Source organism: Spermophilus citellus, assembly GCF_964194105.1.
Source record: "Spermophilus citellus genome assembly, chromosome: 12".
NCBI classification, from domain to species: Eukaryota; Metazoa; Chordata; class Mammalia; order Rodentia; family Sciuridae; genus Spermophilus; species Spermophilus citellus.
Genome location: NC_138198.1, coordinates 92,118,960 through 92,128,414, shown reverse-complemented (window position 1 = coordinate 92,128,414; position 9,455 = coordinate 92,118,960). Strand labels below are relative to the sequence as shown.

Genomic DNA, 9,455 nt, shown 5'->3' with positions numbered 1-9,455 from the left:
ATATAAGCCTACTCTGTGGGTTGTTTACCCTTATGATGACGTGGCTGACTTGGAGTTGTGGCTTATTGCTACTGACCAGCATTGCAAGAGAGTATCGTACCACATACCAGGAAAAGATCAAAACTCAAAATCTGAAATACAGTTTCTATTGAACGCATATAGCTTTTGCACCATCTTAAAATCAAGAAATCATAAGTAGAACCATCGTTAATTCAGAACAAACATAACCACACATACCCTCACTTTTATACCTGTACTATATGTGGACACAGATGACATACATACATTATGTGTGCTCACACAAACACACACACACACACAACACACACATACTTTTTGTGGTACTTTCTGGATGAATATCTTAGTACTTCACTCCCACATTTTCATCTAAAGCATTCTTTGACCCTTTTCAGTCTGAAATTCATCTGGTCTATTTCAAAACTCTTTTTTATCATTTCTTCCCTTATTATAATTTGTTTTCTTCCACATCTGCTTGTTTTTGTTTCATTTCTGCTGTGTGTCACTATTTCTTTTCCTTTTATAGTGTAGGTATTCCTTTATTTAGATTTTAGAACATTTTAAATACTAATTTTAAGATATGTCAGTGTATCATTAAACAAATAGCACCCAGAGGGGTTTGGATTCATATATTTCTTAATGTGTCTTTTGTCTTTTTCTTAAATAAATAGGTCTCTCTCTGTCCCCCTTACACACACACACACACACACACACACACACACACACCCATGCTCATCTATTTCCGATTGAAGGTTTGAACTTGTTTCTACTTAACCCTGCTTGATCCCAACTCTCCCCTCTTTAATGCCTGTCATTTATGTTGCTCTTTTCTGATTCACAGTGATGGCTGTAAGATAATACCAGAGATAATATTAATGTAGGTGCTGACATAGTAGGCAGCTTGGTTGAGTTCTTGACCTTAGGATCTAGTCATCTCAGGGCCCTAGGTCCTAGTTCTACATGCCTACAGCCCTGGCTAGTGAGTTGGTCTTTTCACAAGCAACCACAGCTCATGCAGAACCTGCTATGAATCAGTGCACATTATCCAGGTCACTCATCTGGTGGGATAATTCAGTTAGTTTTCTGCTGCTTTTCTTCAAATCCTGCTTTGATCCACCCCCACCCCATTGTTATTCTACAGGGATGATTTCCCCATTTGTAAGCCAAGATGTCTTTGGCAAGCTGTGAATGCATGCTCTTTTCCCCTACATCACCCTTACTTTCTGTCCTGGAATAAGCAAGAATGAGGAATCAGTGCAGCCCCTCATCAGTTGAATTTACTCCTTGTTTTTCCCCACAGCTGAGTTGGCCACATTAATCCAGTCTTCTCTGTGTTCTGTTAAACAAGTCCTAATCACTCACTTTCTCCCTGATGGTACTCTCTAGAGTAGAGTAGAGTGCTGTTTGAACAAAGTGTGGTCTGCAACCAAGCATCATCAACATCACCTGGGTCATATTTGCAGATCTATCTTACAACTTCTGAATCATACCCTGAAAACAGAGCCTAGGATTCTGACGTAATAAGCTCCCCCTGTGGCCCTTAACATCTATTCAATTTGAGAAACACTGTCTAGTCAATATGGGTAGCCTACTTTTGGGTTGCATATTAGAGCCACCTGGGGTGCTTAAAAGTGGTGATTCTAGAGCTTTACCCCAGACCAATTATATCAGAACATCTGGAAGCACAACATCTTTAAATGCATTGTACAGAGAGGGTTGAGAACCCCTGCTCTAGTCAAGTGTTTCTCAACTGGATGAGGTTGTGCCCTCACCAGGAGACATTTAGCAATGTCTGGAAACATTTTTGTTTTTCATAACTGAGATGGTACTGCAGACATCTAGTGGGGAGATGCTGCAAAACATCTTGCAATGACTGGCATATTTTCCTTTAACAAAGAATCATCTGACTCCAATGTGGTAGTACTGAGGCTGGACAACTCTGCTCTAGTTCATGTTTTTGGTTTGGCTATTCCATTTAAAATGTGCTCTAGTAAAAACATCTCCAGGGAAGGCAAAAGGGGAGATGCAAGGGAGGAACACAGAGGGAGTTTTACTTTCAGGTTACGACTCAGAAGATATGGTCGAGATCTGACAATCAGGCTCCTCGGGTGATGCTTCTGACAGCTAAGCATTGGGACCTCCCAATTCTTTCTTTCTTTAATAGTAAAACAGCCTTTTTTATTTGTTAATATCACATAAGAGATTGAAACATGTTACACTCTTTTTAAAAACATAACTAATGTATTTTAACAGAGAAGCCCCACTCCCATTTTCCTCAGGAATTAAGAATCTAAGAGAAGAAACCATAAAACAATGTTTTGTGGAATCCTTCATTCAGAGTGTTAACATAAGGATTAAGTTAATATTGCCTTCTTGAAAATTTTCTCTTTTCCTTAAAAAAAATCTTTTTTGAACCTTGATTGCTTATTACGGTACAAAAATTTCAGTGCAAAAGTTCAGTATATTGAAAAATGGTTTCCCCCTCCCTCACAGCATTGTTACTTATAGCAGAAAGTAATCAAGAGCAGATTGCTAATCTAGATGGAGCAATCTTTAAATTACACCCAGACACACAGTGGGTTTATTTTCTCTCCCCTCCCCTTCTCATAGGAACTTAAAGAAAACACATATTATACATGTTAAAAAAAGAAAAAAAAAGCCAAAATTTTTGAGGGAGCCTTTCTACACGATACACAGTACAGTGTCAATAAATTCGTATCTTGCAACAAAGTGTTATGGGTATGATTTCATTTACAAAATTTCAGTGTTAAAAAGGAAATTAAGTTCATCAGATTTGCAGCTTAAAAATTCACAATACAGGAAATATTAAAATATTCTGTGCTTCTAAGAAGACTCTGCACTGTATATAGGTAAGGATTACCATACATGTTTATCTTGAGGAAGACAGTCAACTGGAGAAGTTTACATAATTGCCCAGCTTCTACTGAATGCTCTGGAAGCTCTCGGCTGATGGAAAAGTTCTTTCTCAACAGTCACCCTGGTTGGTTCTTCCTTCTCTTCCTCCTCCTCTTCAGGTGTGGGTTGTTTTAAAAACTTTGCTCAACCTCTTCTTCCTGAGAATTTTTCAATATAACCTTCAAGTCTTCACCAGTGCCCTAAGAATTCTGGTTCTTCCAAATGAGGTCGGTGGGAGGACTGGCTGTGACACCAGCATTTGCAGCCCAGTCTGGCCTGTCTTGAGCACATATCTGGAGGCATATTTGTAAGTGACTGATATGTCTCTAATTTTCCTGATCATCTCCCAGCCTCCCTTTGGTGGATCCTGTTCAGAAGCATTCATCAACTAAATACATTTCCCACCAACATCTATCTCTTCAACACACACATTCCCAGTGGCTGAAGTGGAATGAGTGACACTAACACCTCTGCAGACCTCTGATTCTTCCACATCGACTCTCTCCTGCTTTCCTCTAGCTGTGCCCACATGGCGACTGGAGGAGGCTGGGGACACTCTCACACGGGAAGAAGAGTGTGTGCAGAGTTTCAACCACTCTTTCTCTCCTTCTAAGAGTTTCCTACAAGTGATGATTTTCATGTCCAGGGCTAGCTTACCAGGAAGAAGTTATTCATAATCATTCAGCTTTTGCTGCATCTGATCCCTTGTTTCTGCCTCCCCCACCCCCCATTAGATAGCTTGTGAGAGGAGTTGTCTCTTTTCTTTAGCAAACCAGTCCTCCAACTCTTAAATCATTTCCAAACATGCTCTAGACTCTTTATTGTAGATTAGGAAGTCGAGATGAAAGGCTTTCCATTCTCACATGACCTTCCTTCCGTTCTTCCTTGGCACTGTTGACACTGGAAATATTAGTCTCTGAGGACAGTCGGAGGTTCTCAGGTTTGGCATGGAAATCTGTTCAACGTCTTCCTTGTACAGCCTCACTTACACATATTGCTCTTTTTGTCTCATGAAGGGCTTGAGCCAGCTTGTATTCATACTGGATCTGACGCCCAGAATCACCTCTGTCAAGCACGTTTCATGCTTTCTTCTTGTCTCATTAATCTCCTCTTTGTTCATGTTTTTACAAAACTCCAAGTCCTCCTCCGTAAGCTCTGACCAGGATTCTCCAAATCCACTTTAAGTGAAGTTTCATCTGCTTGTCTTTTGGCAGCCTCTGAGAGGCTTCCACCGGGAAATCTGATCCTTCAAATCCTCTAAATCTCCCTCCAAACTTTTTAAATCACCAAGTGCAGTGGCCAGAGCTGTGTCTTTAGACCTCAGTGCTGCTTCATATTCTCGAAGCTTGCTCTGGGCTCCATTAAGATCAGATTCTTTCTTAGCATAAATTCTATCACTGTGAGTAAACTTTTCCTAGTTATGAAGAGCATATTAGATAAGAACAACTTACAGGTGGAAAATTTTATTTGGGGCTCAAGATTTCAGAGGTTCAATCCACAGCCCACCAACTCCATCTCTGTTTCAGAGAATGAGGAAGAGCAACATGGCAGATGGATGGGTGAAGGAAAGCTTCTCTCCAATTCTTCCTTGTTGAAGTTCTGAGATTGAACACAGCCTGACAATTAGGGTTAACCAATAGGAGATACAGAAAAAGAAACAGAAACTTAGGACACATTTTCTGTATTCAAATGTTAGTTAATTGTATTTTTGGAAACATAAAATATAATGTTTTCCCCTTTTTATTATTAATTAATATATTTGCCTAGTATCTATTCTCTTAGAATAACCATATTAATTTGCCCCAATAAACATATAATTACAATCATTATATTAATCATTTGGTTTTATTTTTTACAGCAAAAGGAGAAAAAATGAGTATGAGATGGAGATTCAATCTTTGCTGAAAATGAAAGCAAAGAATGAAGAGTTTCTCAAATATCTCTACAAGGAGGCATATCACATCGGTTCTCATTTCCATCTAGCCAAATATAGAATAGAAGGTTTAGAAGATAAAATAGCAGAAGCGAGAAGAAAATTCAAGGTTGTATATCTTTATATATTTTTTAATTGTGAAAAAAGTCATTAACCTGAAATTTATAAAGTTATTCTTGAGAATTAGATTTAATTTATGGGTTAGTAGGTTTTTAAAAAAAATCATTTCTGATAAATAAGAAGAAAATCACATCTTGGCAGAAACCCAGCTTACATAGAAGATCATGAGAGTTTCAGTGTAGCTAGTCAATATTTGCTATTAATTATAAACTACTTGGAGCACCAGGAGTGTGGTGCTTGGTTCAACTTCATCCTGTATGTCTAACACATAATAATTCCATCTATGGTATGAGCAGGATATTCTGAGATGTGCCCTTGCACCTTGTATAACATAAGAATAGGGAGTACCTACATCAGGCTTCCGAGTTACTGATTCCAGAGCACCAGGCAGTTTGTAGATCACAGTGCTGTAAAAAGAACTGCCCACATGCTTCAAATCCACTCCTCACTGAGCAGAATGAATAGTCGCCCCCTGCCATCTGTTGCAAAGTCATCCCCACTTTTCTGCAGCTGGGGGACCACTTAAGGATAAAAAACAAAACACAAAATGACAACAACAACAACAAAAACTTTAACAATTCACACAATTTACTTTTGAGTTTGTCTTCTGACAAATGTGATAAATGTGTAGATTCTAAATAGCCCATTGAAAGTAATAGTAGCTATTTGTTGAGGGCCTAGTAAGAGTGATGCCTTGGGTAAGTTACTTTCTCCACATTGTCATTTCATGGAAAAGAAGATGTTGTTATTCCAGTTTCACATATGTGAAAACTAATATTTGATAATAATCAATATCTATTGATATACTAATTCATATGTGTTAAAGTGTCCAACTCAGTTTAAACCAAACTTTTCTGGGAAGTGATTAATTAATATAGATGAGTAACTTTAAAAATATTCATAATTTGTAACTGTAACATTACTCAAAAGAAAAAAACCTTAAAAAAATCCAGATAGCAAAGATAAACAAAGTCAACAAAGACACATGCTTAAAGATATTTAGAACTGGTTATGGTGCCAATAGCATGGTCCTTGTCCCCAAAGCCATTCCAATAATGGGGACACAGTTTTGAGAAAAAGGAAAAAGAAGGTGTATTGCTTTGCTAGCAAAGAAGAAACACAGGGGACTCCTGTTCCAAAGGCTATTATTCTGCTCATCATGGGGAACAGGGTTTGTTTGTTTTTTTTTTTTTTTTTTAAAAAGGTGATTTAGAGAAAATGAGATTAGGGAGGAGAGACCAGGGAGGAGAAGATTAGGGAAAAGAATTGCAGAGAAGCTCTAGGAAAAAGAAGATCAGGAAGGAGAAAGTTAGAGAAAAGAAGATCAGGGAGAAGAAGGTTGGTAAAAGAAAGAAAACATGTAAGTTTCAGAGTCACAAGGGATATAGTCAAAGCATCAAGTGAACTCCTGTTAACAATTATACAGTAGCAGACTATAACAATAATGTAGGTTACATATAATATAATAACAGAAAATAAAGTCCATGAGGGAAACAACATAGCCTATCTTGTGCACACTGCTGCATTCCCAGGGCTTAGAACAAAGCAGATAACAGAGCTTTATGGAAATGATGAATATGTTGAAATGTGGGCTAGGAAAGTTTAAATAAGAAAATAGTAGAAGAGTGGTTAAATATATAAGGGTAAATTATAGATGAATTCAAAGTGGGATTTTTAAAAAAATTAATGGGACTTCTGCTTTATTTTAGTGGCTGTAAAAAAGATCTTAGCTTGAGTCTCCCAAAGATAACAACTTCAAACTCAGAACCTAAAAAAGAAGTGACACCCAAAGGTCACAATGAATAAATAGGGTTTGGGGATTCACACTACTTTAATTGATGTAACTCTTTGTAATTTAAAAACATTTCTACAGTTGCAGGGGAGATAGAGAGGGAAGATGGGAGGGGAGGGGAGGGGAGGGGGGATAGTAGGGGATAGGAAAGGTAGCAGAATACAACAGACACTAATATGGCATTATGTAAAAATGTGAATATGTAACAGATGTGATTCTGCAATCTATATTTGGGGTGAAAATGGGAGTTCAAAACACAATTTGAGTCTAATGTATGAAAGATGATATATCATGAGCTATGTAATGCTTTAAATAATCAATAAAAAATTAAAAAAAAAAATAAAAACATTTCTACAAAAGCTCCATGTGTAAATAAAAAAAGAAAGAGATATTTTTATATCTGAGAGAAGCTTGGCCACCAAAACTGTACCAACAACACACCCTCAGAGCCAGAGCTCCCGTGTGCCAGGAATTCAGTTGCAGTCCTCAGTTGTTTGCAAAAAAATCTCACGAATTTTCTTTTAAGATTTCAATTTTCTTTTATGATTTCTTTTAAATTTTCTTGTAAGATTCTAAGATTTCTCATTCTTGATTTCAACCTCCCATGAGTGTTCCAGCGTTTTTCTTGGTTTTTCTCTGTCTCTGGAAATAAACGGATGCTATCTCCTTGATTCCAGCTGAGCTCTGTTTATAATTGGTGTCCCCCTTTTTTCTTTTCGGATGTGTTTCCAGATCAACAAGCGCTGCCTGTGCCATCTATTCTTCAGTGTCTTTTCCCTAATAAGGGAGCCTTCCAGTAGAATGGCTCTCTGCTGCCACCTTCTGGTTTCTGCCTGCTAAAGGCCAGGCAGCAACCAGGTCAAAGGTGAGGTTTCAGCTTGAGCACTTTCCTGCGGCAGAACTGTTGTCATTCCTATTCCCCAGGCTCGATCTTTGGATCTCTTTTTATTCCTTTTCTTCACAACCACCGTGGAATAGTTGTGACAGAGACCTGGGGCTGGAGGAGCTTAAAATATTTACTCTCTCACCCTTTACAAAAATGTTTTTGAATCCTCTGCTCTAAACAGTTCAGTAATGGCAAGTGTGGGAAGCAGTCGCTGCCTCAAAGGCTGTTGGGGAAGCCCAAAGAAGGAATGAGAGTGGAAGAGGCTGCCATTTCCACAAAGCTGATTGAGATCTTACTGCAGAGTGCACGGTGGTGTCTCTATCTTTAGCCACCTGGCAGTGTTGGACAAATTTGATGGGAATGTCTAGGCAGAGAACCTCACCAGAGAGCCAGGGCCACCAGCTCCCCATGCACCTGCTGACAGCAGTTCTGCAGGAGGAAAGAGAATAACAACAGTCCACTGGGACAAGGAGGTGGAGTCCCTTGCTGTACTTTGTATGTCCTTCCAACCCTCTGCTGAAAAAGCCTAACTTCATTCTAGCTGGCAAAAGAAATGGTTCACAGGAGCATCCAGCTCCATGTTGCAAATCACAAAGTAGATTTGCCGAGAGCTGTGGTGCACACTGTAGTACGTTCAAAGCCAGTCGCAATAACTTAGTGAGACCCTGTCTCAAAAGATAAAATAGAAAGGTCTGAGGATATAGTTCAGTGGTAGAGCATCCCTGAGTTCAATCCCCAACACTGGAAACCAAACCAAACAAAGCGTAAGAGTGGATTTGGAGCCAACAGACAAAAATCTTTTTAACAAGCACAAATATGTGGATGTATGCGAATTTCTCTAATCTGATGGATTGTTATTACAAATAACACCAGGCCTACCATTTATCTGTTACAACATTTTTGACTTCTTGACTAGTAGAATTTCTTACATTTTAAAAACATTGTCTCTTTCATTTCATCGGCATCTTTTTAGGAGTCGAGGCCAGTTACTTGGTGGAATTTCTCTCAATACAGATTCATCTCTTTGTTTGCTCATGATCTGATTCGGGTCAAGCACTTTGGTTATCCAAATTAGAAATAGTAACCAATAAATGGATATTTTAAGAATCTGAAACTTTTTTCCCCCAACAATTATTCTCCCAGTAGACTTGGCATCTGTGAATTATGCATAGTTGAATCAGTTATTTGGAACAGTTGTGACATGGCAACTTTTCTGGGGTCTCATTCCCTTTACAATGAATTGACAGTTTGAAGAACTCAGAGGCAGGGCACAAGTTGGAACCTCTGCAAACACAAGCCAAAATGAACTCTTTTCTCTTTATAAGTTGATTATCTCAGACATTTAGGTATATGTTATAACAAGGGGAAAGGTAACACTGTAGCTATATCACTAAATGAATATGATGAACAACTTACAGATGCACTAACATGCACACATGCACACATACAAGTTTGCACAGCACCATGTTAATTGAAATGTTTGCCCATTTGAACCTGTCCTCATTTTGTATGAACTCAGTGTGCACAAGTTGCCATTGATACAGAGCCCTATGCAGCAGCTAGAGCTGCCTTTATATACAAAAAACTCTGGTAAAGGGCCTGGGATACAGCAACTTCCCAAAAGTGGCATCCATAATATTGATTCAGAAATGCTTTTTATGGCTACTGTAGCTCTGGGGCACTTAATCACTGAGCCACATCCCCAGCACCCCACCCCCTGTTTTCATATTTTTTAATTTAGAGACCAGATCTCACCAAGTTGCTTAGGGCCTTGCTAATCTGTTGAGGCT

The 9,455-nt window shown here is 38.7% G+C and overlaps 1 pseudogene across 1 annotated transcript; it reads right to left on the bottom strand.

Annotated features, from left to right (window-relative positions):
• Positions 1–2,940: 2,940 nt before the first annotated feature.
• Positions 2,941–8,075, bottom strand: LOC308631662 (lamin-B1-like; annotated as a pseudogene). Its single transcript has 2 exons — positions 7,962–8,075; positions 2,941–4,348 (listed from the first exon to the last, which is right to left on the bottom strand). The product of its transcript is annotated as a lamin-B1-like (transcript).
• Positions 8,076–9,455: the final 1,380 nt, after the last annotated feature.